The following is a 21,766-nucleotide window of genomic DNA, read 5'->3' as shown; positions in this document are numbered from 1 at the left end:
TTTGTCTAATTCTTCCACATTTTATGTGGTACTGCCTTTTAGTTTGTCTGATTTGTACACACTAATGTACACACATAATGGATAATGGGAATGAGTCAGACTGACTAGAAAATCATGCCATTTTACTTAGTTCTCATTGGGGACTGCAGTTAGTTTGGTTAATTGATACAATATTGACTAGGTAATGACTCTCACTTCTGTCAACATTTTTACATTTGTTAAATTCTCCTGCCTGTTTCTGCTTTTCTGCTTTATTTCCTTTTAAAATTTAAACATCTTAAAAAAGGCTCTTCTCAATTAATGCATTTCATGATTGAGGAACACTGAAATTAACTTTTAGCCAATTAAATTTTTACGAGTATTTGCTATTGTCGACAGTAGTAAAAACTTCTGTTTCAGCCACATCAATAATTAATTTAGAAGCACATGCCTGAAATAGTTCCCCACATGCAAAGGAGTTGTTATTCTCCCACAGCTTCCCTCACAGTCATCCTGGTGACTCCCTTGGCACTAGTACGCCATTATTTTGTTGGCAGCATTTTGATTTCTGCATGGTTATGATTAACCTGTACAATGTGTTCCTCTTAATGCAAAGCTGTTTTCTTATCCTTCAATTCTACAAACTGGAAAAAGCATATAGCCGCAGGCCACACAGAATAATACCAGTGTCAAGCTTTAAAAAACATATTTGTTTTGTGTCCTCTAAGGACAAATGATAGACATGTAAAAATGTTTTCTCTGTTTCTCTTTCATGGAATACTTACTTTAGAATTAACTTCTGTCACAGAAAACATAATTTGAAGCATCTACTTTATATTATTTCTGAGCATTTCTGCTTTAAAGAGGGAAAATAGTACATTGTGTATGACATGTGTGATTACAAGGTTATAGAAACTCTTTATGTTTCTCTAGTTGTTATGGTTTCCCCTTAAGAAAGCTTGTCACTGGAAACATAAGAGCGTCCTTCCTTCAAAAGAGGCAAGTATATAGTACTATCAAGCAGTGTAATTAATGTAATTTTTAATTGCTTTACAATACTTTAAATTCCCACTCCTCTGAAGCACTCAGTGTTCTTCATGCAATCCAGTCATGCATCTGTTTTGCAACAGGTCAAAGGAGAAAAGATATTTTTATGATACATTTTTAAGTGTTCTGATGATTACATGTGCTGTAACCCACTTCTTCATAAATGTATTCTGTCTTTAATTTTGCCCTCTTCAAGTTACAATCAACCCAGTTTATTCATAAAGACTGTTCTTTTACATACTTTCTCTGTCTTACCTATTTGTTAATTCTGTTTCTCTGTGATATCAAGCATACTTCATTTCATGCTTCATTGTCCAGGTTTTAGTTTCAGCTCCACTATATTAAATGTTCCACCCTTTTGCTCCATATTTTATAGTCAACAGTACAGAAGCGTTAAAAGCCTTTCTTGAACAAAGAGATGGATGAGTCTTCTTAATGTGGAATTCTCTTCCTTCAGAAACTTGATTGACCCCAAATCTTATGACTCCACAGTCAAGAAAAATAAAACTCATTCAAGGCAAAAAGTATCTCAGCAACACATTTCTGAAGTTAAAATAGTAGAAATTTTCTCTTTTCTCCTTATTTCCTTTCTAATAGGAAAAACCTACTTTTTTTTAGAGCTCTTTAGCCACATGATTTTTTTGCTAAAGTCTACACATTGTTAGGTATTTTATGGATCCATGGTTTTGATTTAAAAAATGTGTTACTTCATTAGATTGAAGGCTACTTTTTCTTTTAAATCCTTATTTTTCTGGCTCAGTTGACATAGTGAACCAGATCATAGAAAAAGATGTCTGGGACTGAGGAATTTCTGATAATAAAAGTGAGGCATCTTGGAAAGATCTCTTAGAATCATAGGATCACAAATGTGGTCAGGTTGCAGGGACTACAGTGGGTCATCTGGTCCAAATTCCCTGCTCCAACAGGGTCATCCTAAAGCACACAGCACAGGATTGTGTCCAGATGGTTCTTGAATATCTTCAGTGAGGGACACTCCACAGCCGATCTGGACAGCCTGTCCCAGTGCTTAGTCACCCACACAGTGAAGAGGTTATTCCTCATATTGAGGTAAAACATCCTGTGTGTTGGTTTCTGCCCATTTTATTCCTTGACACCACCAAGAGCCTGGCTCTGTCCTCTTGACACTCTTCCTTCAGATACTTCTAGACATCAGTGAGGTCCCCTCTCTGTTGTCTTTTCTTGAGGCCTCTTAAGAGAGATGCTCCAGCCCCTTAATCATCTTTGTTGCCCCCCCTCTGGACTCACTCCAGGAGCTCTGTGTGTCTCTAGTGCTAAGTATCCCAGAACTGGACAGAGCGCTCCAGATGTGCCTCACCAGGGCTGAGTGGAGGGGCAGGATGACTTCCCTTGATCTGCTGAAAATACTCTTCCTAATTCATCCCAGGAAACCATTTGCCCTCTTGGCCCCAAGGGCACACTGCTGGGTCATGGACAGCTTGTTGTCTGCCAGGACCTCCAGGTCCTCCACAGAGCTGCTTTTCAGCAGGTCAGCCCCCTGCCTGTGCTGGTGCCTGAGGTTATTCCTCCCTGGGTGCAGGACTCTGCATTTGCCTTTGTTGAATTTCAGAAAGTTCTTCTCTGCCCATCTCTCCACCCTGCTGAGTCCCTCTGGGGTTTCACCCACTATTCCCAGCTTTGTGTCATCAGGGAACTTGCTGAGGAGGCCTCTGCCCTTTCATCTGAGTCACTGATGAACAAGTTAAACAATACTGGGCTCAGTATTGAACCCTGGGGGGCACCACAAGTGACAGGCCTCCAACTGGGCCGTGTGCACTTATTACAGCCCTTTGTGATGTGCCATTCAGGCAGCTCTCAATCCACCTCCCTGTGCACTCATCCAGTCCACAAGAGACAGTGCTGACAGCTTTGCTGAAGTCAAGGTGGACAATAACCACTGCTCTCTCCTCATCTGTTCAGGAATGTGTTTCATTACAGAAGTTACTCAGGTTGATCAAGTGTGTTTTACCTTTAGAGAATCCCTGCTGACAACTCCTGATCACATCCTTGTCAACTATACAGATAGAGATTACCTTTAGGATGAGGCAATCATCATCATCTTTCTAGGGACTGAGGTTAGGCTGACAGCTCATAGTTCCCTGGGTCCTGCTTCTTGCTCTTTTTGAAAACTGGGGTGACATTTGATTTCTTACTGTCCTCAGACCCATCCTCTGGTTATCATGACCATTCAAAGATTATGGACCTGTTAGCCATGGAGAAGTTGCATGGCTGCAGTTGAGCTGAAGACTTCTGGAAGGGGAACTTGTTGGGGCAGTTCCAAAGGATCCTGCATATTTTCTTCCTGCAGTAGAACGGTAAGAAATTTGTTAATGCATTTGACACAGGTGTATATTAATTAAATGTAAAATTCCAGCAGGTATTATTGAGGTGCTGTCATCTGAGTTTTGTGGAACATGCTGGAAAACAATGACAAAGAACACCAAAAATCCTGAAAGGTAATGACTTAAAAAGAGAGAAAAGTTGATAGTAACAGAAGTGAAGATAAAAATAGCAACAGCTTTAAAAAAACTAAAATAAAATTATTTTAATACAGCAGAATTAAAAAAAGCAAACTAGCTGTATGGATCGTAGTTATTAGTTGAAATGCTTTGAACAAGACTGTAGAAAATGTAAATTTTATCTTTATTTTGCCATGTGAACTAATTGCTTCAGAATTAGAAGGTATTATCATACTGATGGTACCAAGATAGAACAGAAACAAACTTGTGTTCTCCCTGATCCCCATCCCATAGTAGTAATTAAAACCAAAGTCTAAAGGAAAGATTATTCTCTCTGTAATAGTTAGCCTTAATAACATATCAGCTACTCCTGCTTTGTTTTAATGGAATATCAAACAGGTTGTGGTCCCCCTTACAGCCATGAGAGTGCTGATTGCTGCATGTCCAAGGCCTTCAGCTTCTCTGTCAGGAGGAACAACCAAGGTGCCTTTCCTACTCTTCAACAGTTGCATTTGAATGTGCTTTAAAAATCTGATTAATTCATCAATGAACAAAGCTAATTTCTGGGCAGGTTCAAAAATTATATATGTACACACACAAATATATGTGTACACCTTTAAATATTCCTAGGTCAAAACTTCTCCGCATATACATTAATTATTTAAAGCTAAACTTAAGCTTTTTAGCACGCTTTCTTTCCTGCATATATGCTTGAAAATTCTTACAAACAAAAAGATGAGATTTTATTGAAAGGTTGACAATGGGTTTCCATTATTTTGGGACAGCAACTATGAAATTGAAGTAAGTAGTCTTATATTTATGACTACCCTTTGAAAAGTACAATTTATTAATGGAATTTCTTCACAGATATACTATTTCATATGGGCTACGCCATTGTTTGCTGTGCAGACATTTTAGTTTACGTAGACAGGAAATATATCACCCATTCTGGATTCAAAGTATGAGTTACTTCCCCTTAATAAAAGGGCTTTGAGCTTGGTTATGATGTTTCTGTTGATTGTAAGGTGAACTAAATGGAACACTTTATGGTTTCTGCTTAGACCAGCACACCATGAGGTGTTACAGGCTTTTCAGCAGTGATTGTCACAGGTAAATGCCTGCTGATGATCATCATCTGTCAGTGGCCCTAAAAATACCCCTTCTTTGGAGGCACAGTACTCTCTGTTGGGGACCCAAGGAGTTCAGAACCCAAAAATACCTTAAAATAGCCCTAACTCACATCTGCCGAATGCACCAGCAAAAGAAAATTGTAGAAGTGCTTGGGTGGTGTTTTCATTTGGTTTTTATGTGATTGTAGTGGGGCAATTAGTAATTTTAGAGAATAAACAAGATGACAACTGCTTAGCAGCAGAAGGCAGAAAGAAAGAACTCATCAGTGCTGCCATACTCCCACTCCCGTCATCCCGTTCACATTATCTCAGTCACACACTGTAATTGGAAGTTAAGGCAGCAGTTCTTTTTTACACAGCATAAAGATATACAAATAACAAGCATTAAATAAGAAACATTGCACCACATCAAGATTAACAAAAGTAATAATGCTGACCTTGCTAGCACTCAAGTCTTTTCAACCGCAAATAATCTTCCATCCTGACAGGGAAAAGCAAGACACCTAATCCTCTAGCATGTTCATGATAGAAGAATTGCCACTCCTTCTCAATTAATAATTATCAGAGACAATTCCTTTATTCTCAAAAAGATTGTTCCTTAGGCCTTTGCCAGCTAAGACTTCCCTTGTACAGAAATGAGACAGCTAGAGTTCTCTTAACTTTGGTCCAACAATAACCCTTGCACTTGAGATCTAACATTTCCCATTTGTCCAGGTTCAAATGCTCCTTAAATGACCGTTGGGTGAGCTTGCCCCAGTATCTAAAAGAAAAGCATATCTAAATATTATTGAGGTTTTATGTTGATTGTAACCAATGTCTGTTTGCAGATTTCATAAACACAATTTGGGTAGAGCTTTAGCACTCTGTGAAGATTAATGACCCTTAGAGGAGTCCTGCAGATTTCATTTGTATTCTCCACATTATGCTTTCGCACTTTCAGAGAGCATTGCTGAACTTCTGAACCACTTTGTCAACCTTGTTAATTTGACAGTGATTTACATCTCCCTTAATTCATACTGGAATGTCTTCAGCTGTAGCTATTTGTTAGTTATTCCAGTCAGGAGGGAAAATCCTGGACTTACTGCCTCAGTACAAGCTGTCAACACATCCAGCTGAGGAAATGACCTTGACTAAGAGCACCCATTTTTTCAGCAGCCCATGTTGGTACCCAGGTGTGAGTGTAATGGAAGTCAGGTGCATTGTATATTGTTTCCATTTCTCATTTAGACCTAGAGCTCTAAAATCTTTCTCTTCCTCCCTGAAAGAAGAAGAAAAAGGATTGTTCTTTATAGAGAATTATATAGGTATAATCAGATGAGACAGCCAACAGTATTTATATCTACATTCATGTGCTTTTTCTGTAATGACTAGAAAAAACATTGAGAGTTTGAGGCTGGGCCTGATGAAATTCCTGGAAAAACTGACAAAGTTACACTTGTGGTTAAAATCATTCAATGTACTCTGACAACATACACAAACAGCAGTCCACACCTTAGTTCTACCAAGTTCTGCTCACTCTTACCTGGAGATGCTGACTCTGGAAGGATAGGCTGCTAATCCAGCAAGCTGCAGAATCATCTGCAACTGCTACAAACTTTGCTGAACTGTTTTTCATATTGGAGAAGAAGCTAGGTAGGGACTGACTGCCTCATAAGGCACCACTGATTTTACACAAGTGATGTTAGATGATGTGATCTACTACAGTATTGACATATTTTTTTAAAGTTTAGATATATTCCTTTAGATATGATTAAATCCTTTTGCATTTTTTATTCTTAATCCAGTGTATCTAAATGCATTGTTCTTTCATTTGAGGGACTATAGGCACATACACTTTCCCTTCCCATATACTTTTCCAGGTGGTAAGAGAACATCTGGAGAGGTATGAGCTGTGGACAAGGATTTTGGCATTTCAGTTTCCATCTATACTAATTTATGGCACCTAGAGGCCTGTAGATTCCCATGAAGTTTGTCCTTGGAAGTTGGTATGTCCTAAACACTTACAAGGACAAGAACTGAGGATGCATCTGTGTGAAGTAATTATATGAACTTCAGTATTCTATGCATATCTAAGGCAAACTCCAGGAGGAGGAGGTTTTGACGTGCAAGTTTGCTGTTATAGATCTACCACCAAGTTCAGTAAAGATCCTTTGATGGGAAAAGATCAGCAGTAAGCTTGTAAGAGGCAGCAACAGTCTAAACTTCTAAGTTTATACTATAAGACTGAAAACAATAATTGCAGTCATTTTACTGACAGTCTCCCCACAAAAGACTATAAAATGACTTCTGAGTTTTTATACTTTTTCCACTTGAATTTTCACAGCTGTGAAATTCAGGTAGCACTAGTACTGAGACTGTCACATAAAATTCATGGTGTGGTTCACAAAAGTGCCTTGGAAACTGAGAATAAGGCAAGGAGCTCTGGTTTGGACAAGGACATCAGCCTTGTAAGGTAATAATTTTTATTCTTTGAAGGAAGTTGCTATGTTTTAACATTCTTTAGAAGTGCAGACTTTCATAATGAGGATGAGTGTTTCTTGAAAGGAAACTGCTTTACATATACACTACTATCTGTTGTATTTAACTAGAATAAGACTTGTTGAGTACTTGACTACTTAAGTTTCTGTGAGACTTAGGCTTACTAGCACTGTTAATAATTCCATGAATTGTAAGAGAAAAGAAAATTTTCATGAAATACACATTTCTTGCCTGGATATATATCTTTTAAATTCTATTGATTGTCTAATTGCAAATTATAAATACTCCTACAGATTTTTTCTTTAGTCACTGGAAGACACTTGTACATAGCTATATTATTTTCATATCCTTATATTATAAAAGAACTCAGTCTTTAATGAAGAGTTCTTAAAAAATAAACAAAAGCATTAGGTGCTTCATGTGATACATGTATATCAAAACCACAAATGTATATGAAGCTGCTTACACTTAACAGTATATGCCTTAGCAAACTTTGCAGGAAATTGAGAATAGAGAATACTGCAAGTTTGGTTTTATTTTCAAGATTATGGTCTTTTGTATTAATCTTAAGCATTGCACAAAATCAGCAACAATTTGAATTTAGAATTTAGATATCAGACTAGAATCTCTGTAAGAGCCCCTTTCATCGATAGGAATCTGAAGGCAGTCTGGTATGCAAAGAATAACAGAGTTGTTGCTTTGTTGATTTTTTTTTTTTTAATTTGTCAGAAGAAGAATCCTAGTTTCAGAGAGACTGCAAAATAAGATAAGCACCTATCACTAGGAACTGTGGAAATTTAAATACAAAAGCAAAAATACTTGAGGAACCTTCTTTGCATACCGTCATGGAGAGGTGAAAGGCACATCCTCAAACAGAAAAGAATCAGGATTTCCAATAGATCAAATCATTATTATTCTAATTTTAATGCACCTTGTCAGCTAAAGCCAAGGATGGATATAAAGTGTTAAAAATTGAGACCACACTGTAGAAAAGGCAGAATGTTCAGCATATATTTGTTACCTGCTCTAACAGGTAGGGCATCCCAACCTGTCTATGGTCAGTGTGGAGACCCCTACTATGTGTCCTGTAAGCTCCTCCCGATTTCTCCCACTAGCCCTACAATTTTTTTTTTTTTTTTTGAGTGTAGGTTGTCAGACCACTAAAATAGGGAGGTATGGAGAGCAATCTTGGCCAGTGCAGTTACTGAACCCAGCTTCCATATTCTGAGCAAATGTTCTGCTTGCCCGATTAAAAAAACATTCGTAACCAGGAAGTAATTTTTCTTAAGTGTGTCTTCTTTTTGTTTGACTGTGTTTTAAATGGATGTAGCTGTATTTTTGGCTGCCAAACCCAGTCTACAGAGAGGCCCCAAGACTGCTGCTGACCAACCATGTGATACGGGCAGAGAAGCAGATTATTTCAGTCTTGCTTCAGCACAAGCATGAACAAACAGAGCTGGAACAGGAAAGTCCCTCCTGCCTGGAGAAGCTATAGAAGACTCTGCCTCTTTAAATTTTCTGAGTCAAAAACAGAGGCATCAAGGAAGTTTCATTGCTTCAAGAATGAAGGCTGCCTGAGCAGTTTTTGGGATTGCAGGTTGGCTTATGACCTGTCTAACAACTCTTGCCATCTTCCATCCTCCTTGTGTGAGTGACCCAAGCCTGCAAACCCCTGGTCACTGGAACTAATCCGGTCACACCCACTTGTTCTCAGTACGACACTGTACAGTGGCCAGCAGAGAAGGCAATGCCCCTCCATCAAATGGCAATAATGGTTTTCTTTTCCCTTCTAGATGTTTTGAACTATGCCGATGAAAGTCTTGCACAGGAAGTAAGTTCCTATTTTAAAACAAGGCTGCAATATTGTTTGCCTGCGAAGAAACAAAGGTTACATGTTTCAAAAGTTTGCACAGTAAGTACTTACAAGCTGCACATTGTTTTTCATTACCAATGATTTGTTTTCTTGCAGAACAACTTCTTCTGAAATATTAAACACAGTCAAAGTGACTAATGCATTTTTTTAATCTAAGAACTGCTCAATTAAAAATTTACAAGGCACGCAATTTTGATTTCTGCCAACAATAGTCAAAACTTGTGTATAAAGATTAATTACTTATAAAGTAAAACACATCTTTTAAAAACTGACATTAAAATTGCATCTGCACTTTATGTTGGATTTTATTCTACTCTCTTTAAGCAGAGGACTTCTGATGGACTTTTGGTAAAGTTTTATACTGTCTAAATTGAATAGTTTTCAAACAAGCTGAAACCAAGAAGCAAACCATATCTTCTTGTACTTTTGGTTCTGACGCATTCATAATACCCCATAGCTATCCAACTAAATATAAAAAAGTACATGGAATTTTAAATTACTTTATATTATAGCGAATTATAATCTGACATCAAGGGATACTCATATTTCAGCTAAAATTAGACAGCTTGGTCAAAATAGTCTTCAAAAATATTTATGCTTTTTTAACACTAACATTTTGTACTGACTCTACATGATTGAGGTCTCTAATGACAGTAAAATATTTATTTCTTTTACTATACCAAGACTGCCCTCTAGAGTCTCATTGGGCCAAAATAATCTGTGGTGTAACCTCTCCAGAATATCTTTGAAATATGCATATTTTTAGAGTCCATTATGCAGTGCTGCAGTTTGAATGATACAATGGCTGCTTGAAAAAAGTAGGAAATACAGTTTCAAGACAAAGATGGGAAATTTTTTTCACTTACTGTGAGCTCTGATAACTCATTGCAGAAAGAAAAAAAAACCCTCGCAATCTCTTTGCTGCACTGATTTCTCATTTTGAGTCATAAAATATTAGAAAAATTATGAAAAAGAGACTAATTTTAATGTCTTCCTAAAACCACATGAGAAATGTGTGTGTCTTTTATAGATGTCAGAGGGAATGCATGCACAGTAACTGAATTAGGCTGGTACTTGTTCTTTCTTTGCAAGTGTTAAAAGGCAGCACTTCTCCCCTCTGAGGGTTGGATTAAGCTTCCACTGGAGCCAATGGCAAACCCTAAGTAATCAAGGAAACAGAATTATTGCACTGATTGCCAGAAGCGTTTGTATTCAGTTGTTAAATTAATAATGGGTATCTGGTTCAATAAACAGTTGTGTTTCCCATTAAATTGTAGCTGCAGTGCTGCTTCTTATTACTTACCAATATATTATGCAAAAAAGGCAAGGGAAAGAGTACAAATGGGAAGTAAAAAAACCCTCACAAAAAGGCTTTATATTAAATGATGCAATGAAACGAACTTTTAGTGCACACTTTCAATGGCACACCACCTCATATTATTGGAACAGAGACTCATTTTCAGATTAAAGGAATGTAACTTTTAATTACAACTGCAATTTAAATTAAAGAACATAATATGTAAGATTTTATTTTTCTTCCCTCAGAGAACGTAATTTTCACTTATTTTGCTGTTTCCCTGCTCCCAGTAGGATTGGCTTGTCCAAATCAGGTTGCATTTTGTATTTTTTATCTATTCTGGGGCAAGTCTGGAATAAATAGCCCCATCAAGGTGACTGAAATTGGCTTCATTAGATAAAGTCAAAAGGATTTGGTCCCACATTGATATTTACTAGAATCTGCATTCATTCAATAATGTTTTTCTTTACTCTCATCATTCCGTAGGAAGCAACAAAAAAAAATCAATCAGGATCACAGTAAACGGCACAGAACTAGAAACTGATTTCTTTTTTTTACTATAGCTTTGTTGAGAATAAACCCCAGTTCTGTCTTATTTGGTCCCAAGTTCTGGCAATATAACTGCATCTGTATTTGTCTTACCAGGGAGATCCCAGTCCGTTCTCTTGTGAGGAGCTGTGCAGTTACGTTTGGTAGTTGTGACTGCCATGTGAAGAGTCACAGCCAACCATTCTGGACATCTTGGCCCAGTTTCACATTTCATGGGCAGAGCATGCAGAAGAAGCACTGCACGCACAGAATACACAAGTCTTGTCTTTCTTTGAGTAGGTTGCAGGCAATCCGGGAAATATTTCCTTAGAATAATAAAGCAATAACTTACAAACATTATTTTACACATCATACACCTAAACTGACAAAAGCACCCACCAAGTAAACTTTTTTTCATCTAAAAGAAATGGTGAAGTTTAATCTGACAGCCACTGCATTCAGTGGAACTCTGTCCATTGAGATGAGGTGGCTTCTTACTCATCCCTTCTTATCCTCTGTGTACTTGAAATAGCAGGAATCAATTTAGACCATCTCCTAAACTAGCTACACAATCCAATGATCGCAGGATATTAGATGAAGAATACAAATACCTCAGATATTTTTCTTTTGTTGCAGGATACCATTTTTAATGCCACTTTCCTCATTATTTCCCTTTGCAATAATACGAAAATATTCTACATTTCTCATTATCTCTTTTACATTGGAATAGGTTTCCTTTTTTTTTTTTCCTTTTTTAGATTTGATTCCTCTTATTCTGACTATACCTTGAAAATACTTGCAGCCATTCCTAACACCAAGATATGCTTCTATCTTTTAGTGAGTATTGATTTTTTAAATCCTCTAATTTTGTTGCCTTCAGGCTGACATTTTTCACTATTAGGCTACTTTTCACTAAAACAGAAACATAGAAAAAAGAGGCATTTTAAGGAAAAAAATCTTAATTGGAAGTCACATCAGCGATTTTTCTCCACCTAGCCCTGTTACAACCATTATTCCAGAAATCATGGATAATTCATTGGATTTGGGTGCTAAATAAAAGAGTTGCTTTTATTTAGTATTTGCACTGTTTAGGAAGAGATGAGGTATTTTATACAACCACCTGCTGTAATGCATACATGAAGGATGTGAGCTGGAGCTTGCACTTGACCAAGGAGCATCATAACCATTAACATACAATTTACTTCAAGGCACCGCTTTCCCTGTGTCCCCATCTGGAGATGTTTCACTTTGTCTGAAACCACTGTGATAAAGAGTGAGCTTGTGACAGTGACTCCACTCCTTGGAATTGACACTGCTCACCTGCGGAGTGGAACTAAATAGAGCGTTTAGGGCATTCTCACCACCCTAGTGTCTGATTATGCTAGAAAAGGAAATTCTGTAAAGAGAAGAAATGAGGAATTTTCCAAATATTCCTTCTTCCAGTGATTAAAATTGATTTAGGACCTAGAACTGTCTTTAATTCCCACAGGAAGAGAAGGGACTTGTGTGAACCAACTGCTGCCAAGGTGAACAACTGGACCACTGCAGATGGGGGTCCATGGACCTGATCTGGTGCTGATGCAGAACTGAGAGGAGATGTCTGCACTGTCCCTTTCCCTGCCATTAATGCAAGCAGGGGAATAGCCAGTTCCAACCAAAATCTTACAAAATCACTGACTACGTTTTGGGCTGAGCAGCTTGCAGAAAAAGAGCCCCTCTGCATGTGTAAAAGGGTGAAAAGGAATGCATGGCATATGGCTGAGGTGGAGGAGGGTACAGTAGCGCTCAGAGATGGCAGCTTTGGTGGGATAGTACCTGACATATTGAGCAGAATCAGACTGTGGTTGGTAAAAGAGAAGATCTAGTTCCTGTTCTTCTTCAAAATTTTTGCCCAAAGACAGTTTTCTAATCCCATAGTTCCAAACTGAAATTAATAATTTTCCTCAAAAAAAAAAAAAAGCTGACAATTCCATTGTCTTCAAAGACATGTTCAGACTACACTAGAAATTTAACCAGAAATTTCAGCTAAAATTAAACTGCAGATTTGGTACCTGTGAAGAAGCAGCACCTAAACAGTTTTCAAATGGGAAAATCACACATTTCTCCATATTATAATTACTTGCCCATGCTCTCTTCAAGATTAATTAGATTTTTTTTAACTATTTCTTCAGGAAATAGAGGAAAATAAGAGGAAAAGAACTTGAACACAAGGAATAGAATCTTAGTTAATTTCTGCCAAAACTTTCATTCTTCTAGTTATTTTCTCTTTCCACAATACCTTTCCTTTAACCAAAAATGTTTCTTTTTACCCTACCAAATTCATTTTGTCCCTCTGACAGCTATTACATGTAAGAACTGTGTTGCCTCTTTTGGAAGGAAATTGTTTCTCAGTGTTGTGTGACTGACAAACAAATTGTACTCCATCTCTAGTCAGCTTTATAAGTTTAAAAAAAAAAAATCTTATTTCCAATCCTAAATCTCCACAAAAAAAAAAGGAAGAATTACACAATTTAAAATGTGTAAACAAATCATTATAAAGGTGTCATCATATTAAAGCTGGTGGACAAGAACACTCAATTTGTATGTCTTCATATATGGGTGTATTCATTCCAACAGACATCCATATAGCTAAACTAAGGGAAAAAAAAGTCCATGCAATTTGTTCCCCTTTATAAAAATGAAACCAAAGTACACCCTGAAATTTTGTCCCTGTGTGGCAGGTGAGTCTTGCTTGGTTCCCCAGAACAGGAGTTGCACATAGGAGCCTATCTCTGGAGACAATGACATGAGCTGCATTGCACTGTGAGTCTGCACCAGTGGTGCTGGAATTAAGGCAGATCTTGGAGTGATTTATGCTTATACATTTGCAATTAGTTTTTCAAAAGCAGCTTAAAATAGCCCCATAGAAACTCTTCAGGTTCTGAGATTCTGTTGAGCTAGCATGGGCTAGCTCATGAATTTATACAATATCCCCTGTACATTTTCAAATTGCTTCAGAACATCATTTAGATTTTCTTTCAGGATTTTTCTGAATTCTTCCAATACCTTTTAAACTTCTTGTCCCATTATTTGCTGGATGAGAGGATGTGCTGCTTCCCTTCCTAAGCAACTTCTTTCACAGATCCATAGTCCCCACAACTTCTCACAATACTTTCACTGGGTGAAAAGCAAAAAATCCTGAGACTGTTTTCGTCTGGTGCTTTTCCACAGGCTTTAGAAATAAGTGTGTCCCAGGTGTGGCTTTACTAAATACAGAAACAGCACTGTCACCCACAGCTGGCCCCAGAATTCCTCCTTTCTCCCCAGCATATGTCTGTACTAAATGTCTTCCTCTGAAATCACATTTGTACTCCCCAGTTCAGTCTTTGTAGCTCTTTCTTCCCATGGAACAAATTTCTTCTACTACAAACAGCTACAAAAGTAAAGAAATGCATTCATAAGATGCCATGGCAGAAAGCATGGCGCAGACTACATGGCTTTAGTAAGAAATGCAGTCTTTTTATCCTTATTCCCAGCCTGGGAAAAAAAACCTTTTCCCTCAATAATTGAAGATGCTTATACTCCTAGAAACACAGGCAAGGGTGCAAATAAATGCTGTCCTGTAGACATAATTGTGCTGATAAGGATCTTAAATACAACTCACTGAAACATAGGACCTTCCTTGAGTCCTGGCTCTTGATATCACAAACAATTGTATCCTAAAACTGATTTAATAAATGTATTTGGTTTAACTTCAAAGTTAAGTCTTTTTAACTGCAATGACTTTCCTGGCAGAACTAGAGTAGAACTAGGAATCTCATAATTTCAGACCTAAATGCATTTACAATCTTTTTATCTCTATTTCTTCTTATGCCAACATTGCCTTTTAATTTAAAAAGTTATTTCCCCTCACTGTGTTTACCCACTTGATATATTTATAGATTGCAATCATAGCCTCCTCCATATTACAATCTGCTTATATAAACAAGTCAGTCTTCTGCAGTGTCCTTTCCATAAAGATGGGCTCTGTGGCTCTCTAGTCTTCTTAGCCTCTCTGTGCACCTGATCCAGATTCAGTCCACTGCTTCTGGGTAAGAAGAAACACCTCCACTGTAAAGTCTCACAACAAAATCCAATGTTGTTAGCCCTTCTCCATTTCTATGGCCCATCCCTGTAGCATTCTGAAAGTCTTCAGTATTGATGGACCTGTTGACTTTGTACCAGTATCCTCTAAATAACTCCACCACAATTTTCATGTTCAGTGAAGAAAATATTTAAAAGAATTGACTCAGGAGCTCATGAGCCTTACTAGTAAAATCTCAACTTTATATTTCAACCTGTGCCTTTCAGCACTAACCGTTCCTGTCTTTGCTCACCTATTTCCCTTGCTTCCTACCTTCCTTACACTTTCTCCAGTAAATCCAATTTTTCTCAATTTTACTTGAGGTTTCCCACATGGCTCTTCTGCACACCCATTGATGCAAATCAAATTGACAGAATCTATTCCTTCTGTCAGTCCCACAAGACTGGCTTTGATTTGTTCTTACTGCACTTTGCCTAATTCTCTTTTTTCTTTCAATACTTGATCATCTTTCCTTTCAAAAATATAATATACACTTGAGGTTCCAAGGCCTGCAACAATTTTAATCATATTCACTTTTCCAGCTCCAGTTCCTACCCCAATGTTGCTCTCATCTGATTGCGAGACTGTTGAAAAACATTTCCTGAACTGGACATTCCTTTGCCAACTCTTTGAGATTATTTTATTTCTCCCAGAAAGAATCCAATAACATTTCTTGAGTGTTACTGCTGTCTCGGTTGAAGATATTTTTGTTTCAATAATCTTATTAAAATTTTCCATCATTTTGCCCCCACTAAAATAATCCCATTATTTGAAACTGAATCAAAGTATTTACTTAGTTTTGATGCTAAACTGAAAATGCCTTCCATCAAGAGGTCAAATAGTCATGGTGTAGCAGATTTACATCTCCTTTAGTCTTTGTCATTTGTATGCTGTTCTCTGCAAGGTCCACTTCACACTGAGCCTCTGCTTGTTGTTAACATCCTCCTTGGAGTTCATCCAGTTAACTCTGAAGTCTTTCCCCATAGTTTTTTTGATTGATTTGTGATAAATTTTAATAATATCAGCATCTTTGGTTTAATGTTGCAGTCTCTGGGGTTTTGTTCTACGTGGATTCAGCATCCAGTTCCCTTTATTCAGGTTTACCTTCTTACGTAGCTGTAGGTCTTTTTATATTTAGCTTTACATTTAGCTAATGCTGAATTGACTTGTGATCACCAAATTAAGTTTTCTTTCTGTTTCCATTTCATGTAAATGTCCTTATCACTAACCAAAATGAAACCTAAAATGGTATCATCCCCTGTTTTAGCACTGAAACTTCAGTGAAAGAAAGCATTTCCTTCTATATAATATGGAATATCTGAATCATACCCTACCTATGGCTGTTTATTTGGTAATTTCTATGGTTTTGTGTCTTCTGCAAAACAATTGAAATGTGTTTCATCTCACATTTGTATCATGTTCTTGTTCCTGTCAGAAATCACCCGTGTTATGTTGTATCAGGATTTACACCACAGCAGAGGTGAGAGGGTACTGTGCTTCGGTAAGAAAATCTTACTAAAAATGCAAACACGTTTAATTTCCAAATGTAACCAGTAATGTTTTAAAAAGATTCCCACTTCAGTTGCATAAAAACAACTGAGATCTTCTTCGACTTTGTCAACTCTATCAACGTCACAAATTATAGGACTGCAGGTGACTACATGTGGCAATCATCTTTCTCCTCCTTCACCTCTATAACATAAGGTGCTGACTCTCTCCCAGAATGTTTCCCATATAACAAGAGAATATTTTTATGGAATCTATAAATTTTGCATGTGAAGATGGAGAATCCATTGCTTTCCATGGTAACTTGAATTTGCCTATTTTTAACTTGAATTTTTTAATATACGATTATACACTGCATTTTACAAAATCCTCTACCATTGAATATTTTCTCTTTTCTACAACATTGCCTTCATGCCATTTTTCAGTCTTCTTTTTGATAAACTAATTAAGCATTTCAAATTTCATTTTTTACTGGTCTTGTATTTGACTACCTTCCTCAGTTTCCCCACATAGTTTCAAAAATATGGACAGAGTTAGTGAAGATAATAACTTGGAAAAGTCTTGTGATGCTTCCATTTCTAATGCAACTTGATCTTCTATTCATTTATACTGAACACCCTTATTAATTGTTTTGTGTTTTTCCTGGAAGATTCATAGGAGATTAGCAAGTCATTACCTTTACTGGCATATGTGTTACAGGGGAGCACTAGAGTTGTCAGCTTGCCCAGATAAAATGAGTGATATTATTTTGGCCTTGTCCTCAGGCAAAACACAAAGTATCAGTCACAAATGGTGCTGATGTGCTGTGCCTCCACACTGATCCAGTGTCTCTCGAGTTTTTTTTCAAAATGGTGCATGCACACCCACCCTCAACATGCAGAATTTCACACGCACACACGTGCACAGACACTACTGCTGCCTTGGGGGAGGAAAGAGCAGAGTGCATAGGGAGGGATTGTCTCCCTCTGTTGTACAGTCTGAGAGTAAAGTCAGACATTAGATTAAAGGACTAGAGAATTAGAGATTGAAGCACCCGTCTGCTTGGCTGCACTACTGACTATGCTTAGAAAAGAAACATTAATGTGGTCCCTGATAGGTGACTCACCTGAATGAAGGAAAAATGCTGTGACAGCAACAGCTAGTGAGTGTGAGTCAAAATTAATATTGCAGGATGAGATGTCTACCTTCTTGAATTCATAATTGCATAGCAATGAAAATATAAGATTATAATTGTCAGATACTCTGCTTTTCCTGACTTGGTCTTGCTATAATTTTCAATGATCACTATTTGTTTGAAATCAAAATTCAAGAACTGCAAAACTTAAATGTCAATGATGCTTTAAACTGTCCTACTACTAACACTATATACTCTGTGATGTTAAGAACACAGTAGATAAAGAACAGTAGAATAATCCTATCAGGAAACCATTAATCTAACGAGTCTATCCAGCAGAATATCACTTCCAGATATACCAATTTCTATCAAACAAAAACTTTTAAAAAGAGAACAACTAATGGGTTATGAGAAGACAGCACTTTAGGAGACAATTTAACAGGGTAAAATTATCCATATATGAAATAGTGTTTAAACCATTCTGCAAGAAAACTTCGTTTGCCTCATGGATTTTTTATTGACCCATGGTTTTTGTTTCAAAGACCACAAGCTCTGTATACTTTTTAGTACTTAAAACATTGTGTTTCTGTGTTCTGGACACTACAGAATGCTCTCTAAAGGGCTTCATTTTAGTCTCTAAATGCACTCATGCAGCCTCAGTTTTTTCAGGGGAAAAGAAGTGAAGTTCACTGAAGAGCCCTTTGAAGTTTGGGTGGAATATTGCTGTTCCAGCAGATAAGTGATGCATGGCATCTTCGTCATTTTGCAGCTGTTGGAAAATCTCAGAAACAATAATGTTTTTGTTCGCTGCACTTTTCTGTGTTTTCAAAGAAGCAACATGACTTACCTTATGTTTAACTGCAAAGTATAAGTGCAGCCTGTAACAAATAAATGTAAGCGGTGTAGGCTGGAGCCCTGGGACACATATTACTTATACATATCTTGTTGGTAACAGAACATAAATACTTCACTAAAGTCTCCATTTGTAATTTGTGCTGAACGTTTCTGAACATATGAAATATGAATTACGTTTTGTAATGGCCCTTTGTGTTGAGGTCTAGCGGGAAAATATTGTTCTCCATGAGACAAAGTAAATTGCAATGATTCCTGAAGGGACTTGACTTTTGTACAAGAAAATACATTTAATCTGACATAGTTACTCTAATGATCTCTCATGTTATCTTTTATTGAACACAAAATGAGGTACAGCCATCAAAGTTTAGCATGCTGCTGAGTGCACCATCATTAGAATACCAATATGGGGCTAAAGGGAATTTACTTAGTTCTACACACTTTTAGGGGCTCACAAGTTCAGTGTGGTGCTCTGTACTGCCTGGTATTTAGGGGAGGGAGGCTTGCAAATTGTGGGTTTAGAAACACGCACTCAAAAGAAGTTAGAAACCATCATTCTGTATTCACTCGTGTGAGGCATCGAGGGACCTCTTCAGAAGAGAGGGGTAAGAGGAGAACTACCACTGACTTCAGCTGCTGGGACATCCCAGAGAAGGTCAGAGTTGGCCATCAAAAGAATGATGGTAACAGGCTTGAGAGAAGAAAAATTCCAATTAGATATTGAGAAAGCTATTGCCCAGGGAGGCCATAGGATTTCCTTCCTTGGGGGATGCTCCAAACTCAACAAGAAAAGGCCATATACAACATGGCCAAAATTCAGACCTAGACCTCACTTCAAAATCAGCCCTGGTCTGAGCAGGGGTTTGGGCCAAATGCCACCAGAGGTGCTTCCTGACCTACATCATAGCATAATTCTATGACCTTATTTTATTATAATGTATCTATTATGTAAAAAACTAATTCATCTGTAAAATGGAGTATATTTATCTATGAAAGGAAAATAGTAATGCAATACAGTCCCATGTGAGGAATAGAAAATTGCTATTATCTTGTATTATAAACATGACTAATAATATTTTTTTAAGTTAAAATTAACCTCTAGCTAATTATATGACTGAATCAACTTCAGCATAGTTTTATTAGCTTTTTAATGTTTTAGAAATATTCTTAATATACAAATGATTGTTATACATTAAATTAATAACTATTTTGCTATGTCCATGATAGTCCTTTCTGCATCTGATTACTTTTTCTAAACTCAGCACAGGATGAGACACCACTGTAGAGAAATTGAAAGGTGCAGGGAGAATTGAAATGCATGTAAATGAAGCCTGCTGAGGCTACCCTTTAGAGACTTTTGGGTTGGTTTTTTTTCAGTTGGGTTTGGTCTGTATTTCTAAAATACAAACCAAAAATCCCTCTTAAAAAGGGATCAGACATTTCTCTTTTTTACTAATCTTATTTGCAAAGCTTTTACCAACAACTTTTTTTTTTTTTTACACAGAAATATCACTCCATCATCAATGCAAGCTCAGAAGAAACAGCTGTTCCCTGTACATTGATTTTAGTTAAACCAACACAAAGTGCTTCTGATACTTGCAAATACCTCTTGCAGAGCCCAACATCACATACTTGATAGTATAATTTCTTTCTAGGTTTTTGATGTTCAGAAAAAGATTTGGGAAGATGTATAGCCTCTAGTGATGTCCATCATAAAATTAAAGAATAGTCTCAGTTCAGTAATGATACTGTAATTCAGAGTCCAGAAAATTTTTGTGGCATTCATGCATTTTTCCATGCCTTCACACATTTGACTTTATTTCAAGCATGATAGCAGCAATTAAGTATTTTAAGTATATAATGCTTGCTTGTTTTCATTAATATAGCCTTTTAATATGTTAACTATAAATTATAATCATTAAATTTTCATGAATGCGGTTTGGGGATAAAATTGGTTTGGGGTCTTTATTTTCATTCTGAGAGATAAAGAAATTATTATAGTAAAAGTCTTCAAGCACAGAAGTTGAAGACCTTGAAGACCAGCTTAGACCTTTGGAGAAGTTGGGAATTGATAAAAGCTTGTTCTTCGTACATTGGCATACCTTTTTGTAGTAGTTTCTTATTCTTAGTTACTTTCAAGCTACTGAAGAATATGAAACATTTGAACATTGAAACAAAATAGGCAGGAAGAGGGTGTATCATTTAAAGGGTGATACTTAATTGAGGAGATGCACAACTCTTACTTAGTTCTCGGTTTTAGTATAAATATAATATTCTCTGGAGAAGATTAAGGAAGGTTAGGAATATTTCTATCTATATTGCAGTCACTTTTCATTAAAAGGTTGTATGTATACACTTTGCAATATTGTCTTTGATTACTTAGCTGAATGCTGTTATTTCTTAATCAGAAGGCAAAAGTGGGAGTTTTGCATATTTTAAAAAGAAATTAAGACACGGTAATTTTTTAACAAAGCTCATTTGAAAGCTTGTAATAACTATATTTCTTGGAATAATTTTACTCATAAAATGCTCATTAATAATTTTCTGAACTTTAAATTAAATTAAATTACAATTATGATATAATTACCACAGAATCACATTATTGTGGCATTCTATAGTGATGCTTCCCCCAAATATTTCCCTGGTATCTTATCAGTAGCTTTGGGACCTAGAGGTAATTAATTTTTTTGCTTAATAGCCCCTGTGAGATTTTTTCCTCCATAACTTTGTCTGAAACCATTTTGAACCTGTACAAAATTTTGTGATTTACAACATCAATCCTTTTATATCACGTGGCAATTAGTTCAGCAAACCTCAGCATTTGCCCAGTAACTGATTGCAGTATTCATTTGAAAGCTGTCTGGGTTCTCTTTCCATGTCATGACCACGACCCATTTACTCCCATGGTCAGTTCAAAAATGTTCTCTTTTTCATATTTAATGTAATAAAATAAAAATACTAGTAAATTGATAGTTTTATGAGTATTTATATCATTTGACAACCAAAAATACTATTCAAACCCAAATGATCATTTTCTTTAGCCCTAACAGCCTAACAGCACAGACAGGAAAAGGTTTGTAGAAGTAACATAGACAAGTTAATCTAGACCCCGTGTTCTTACAAATGATGTTACAAATCTTACCCTGCCAACTGAACTAATGATATTCTGAAATTTTACAGCTTAGGTCACTTCTAGAAATGGTTTTGTAAGATCTTTCTGGTCTCCTATTTTAAAACTTGACGGATTTTTCTCCCACTAAAGTGTAACAGAGAAAAGCAAAACAAAATAATATCTTCCTTTTACCCAGAGTAAAATGAAATATAGTTACTTTCCAAACACACAAAAGGGAATCCAGAAGGGTTTCTGCTTTTTGCATCATGCC

General features: G+C 36.8%; 1 long non-coding RNA gene across 1 annotated transcript; it reads left to right on the top strand.

Annotated features, from left to right (window-relative positions):
• The first annotated feature begins 1,921 nt into the window (after positions 1-1,921).
• Positions 1,922-21,280, top strand: LOC117004219. Its single transcript, XR_004419603.1, has 5 exons — positions 1,922-3,359; positions 6,957-7,085; positions 8,442-8,708; positions 8,905-9,023; positions 19,888-21,280. It is a non-coding gene; the product is annotated as an uncharacterized LOC117004219 (long non-coding RNA).
• Positions 21,281-21,766: the final 486 nt, after the last annotated feature.

This window comes from Catharus ustulatus, chromosome 1 (assembly GCF_009819885.2).
Source record: "Catharus ustulatus isolate bCatUst1 chromosome 1, bCatUst1.pri.v2, whole genome shotgun sequence".
NCBI classification, from domain to species: Eukaryota; Metazoa; Chordata; class Aves; order Passeriformes; family Turdidae; genus Catharus; species Catharus ustulatus.
Note: the sequence above shows the minus strand (reverse complement) of the source record. Positions and strands in the feature narration are given on the sequence as shown.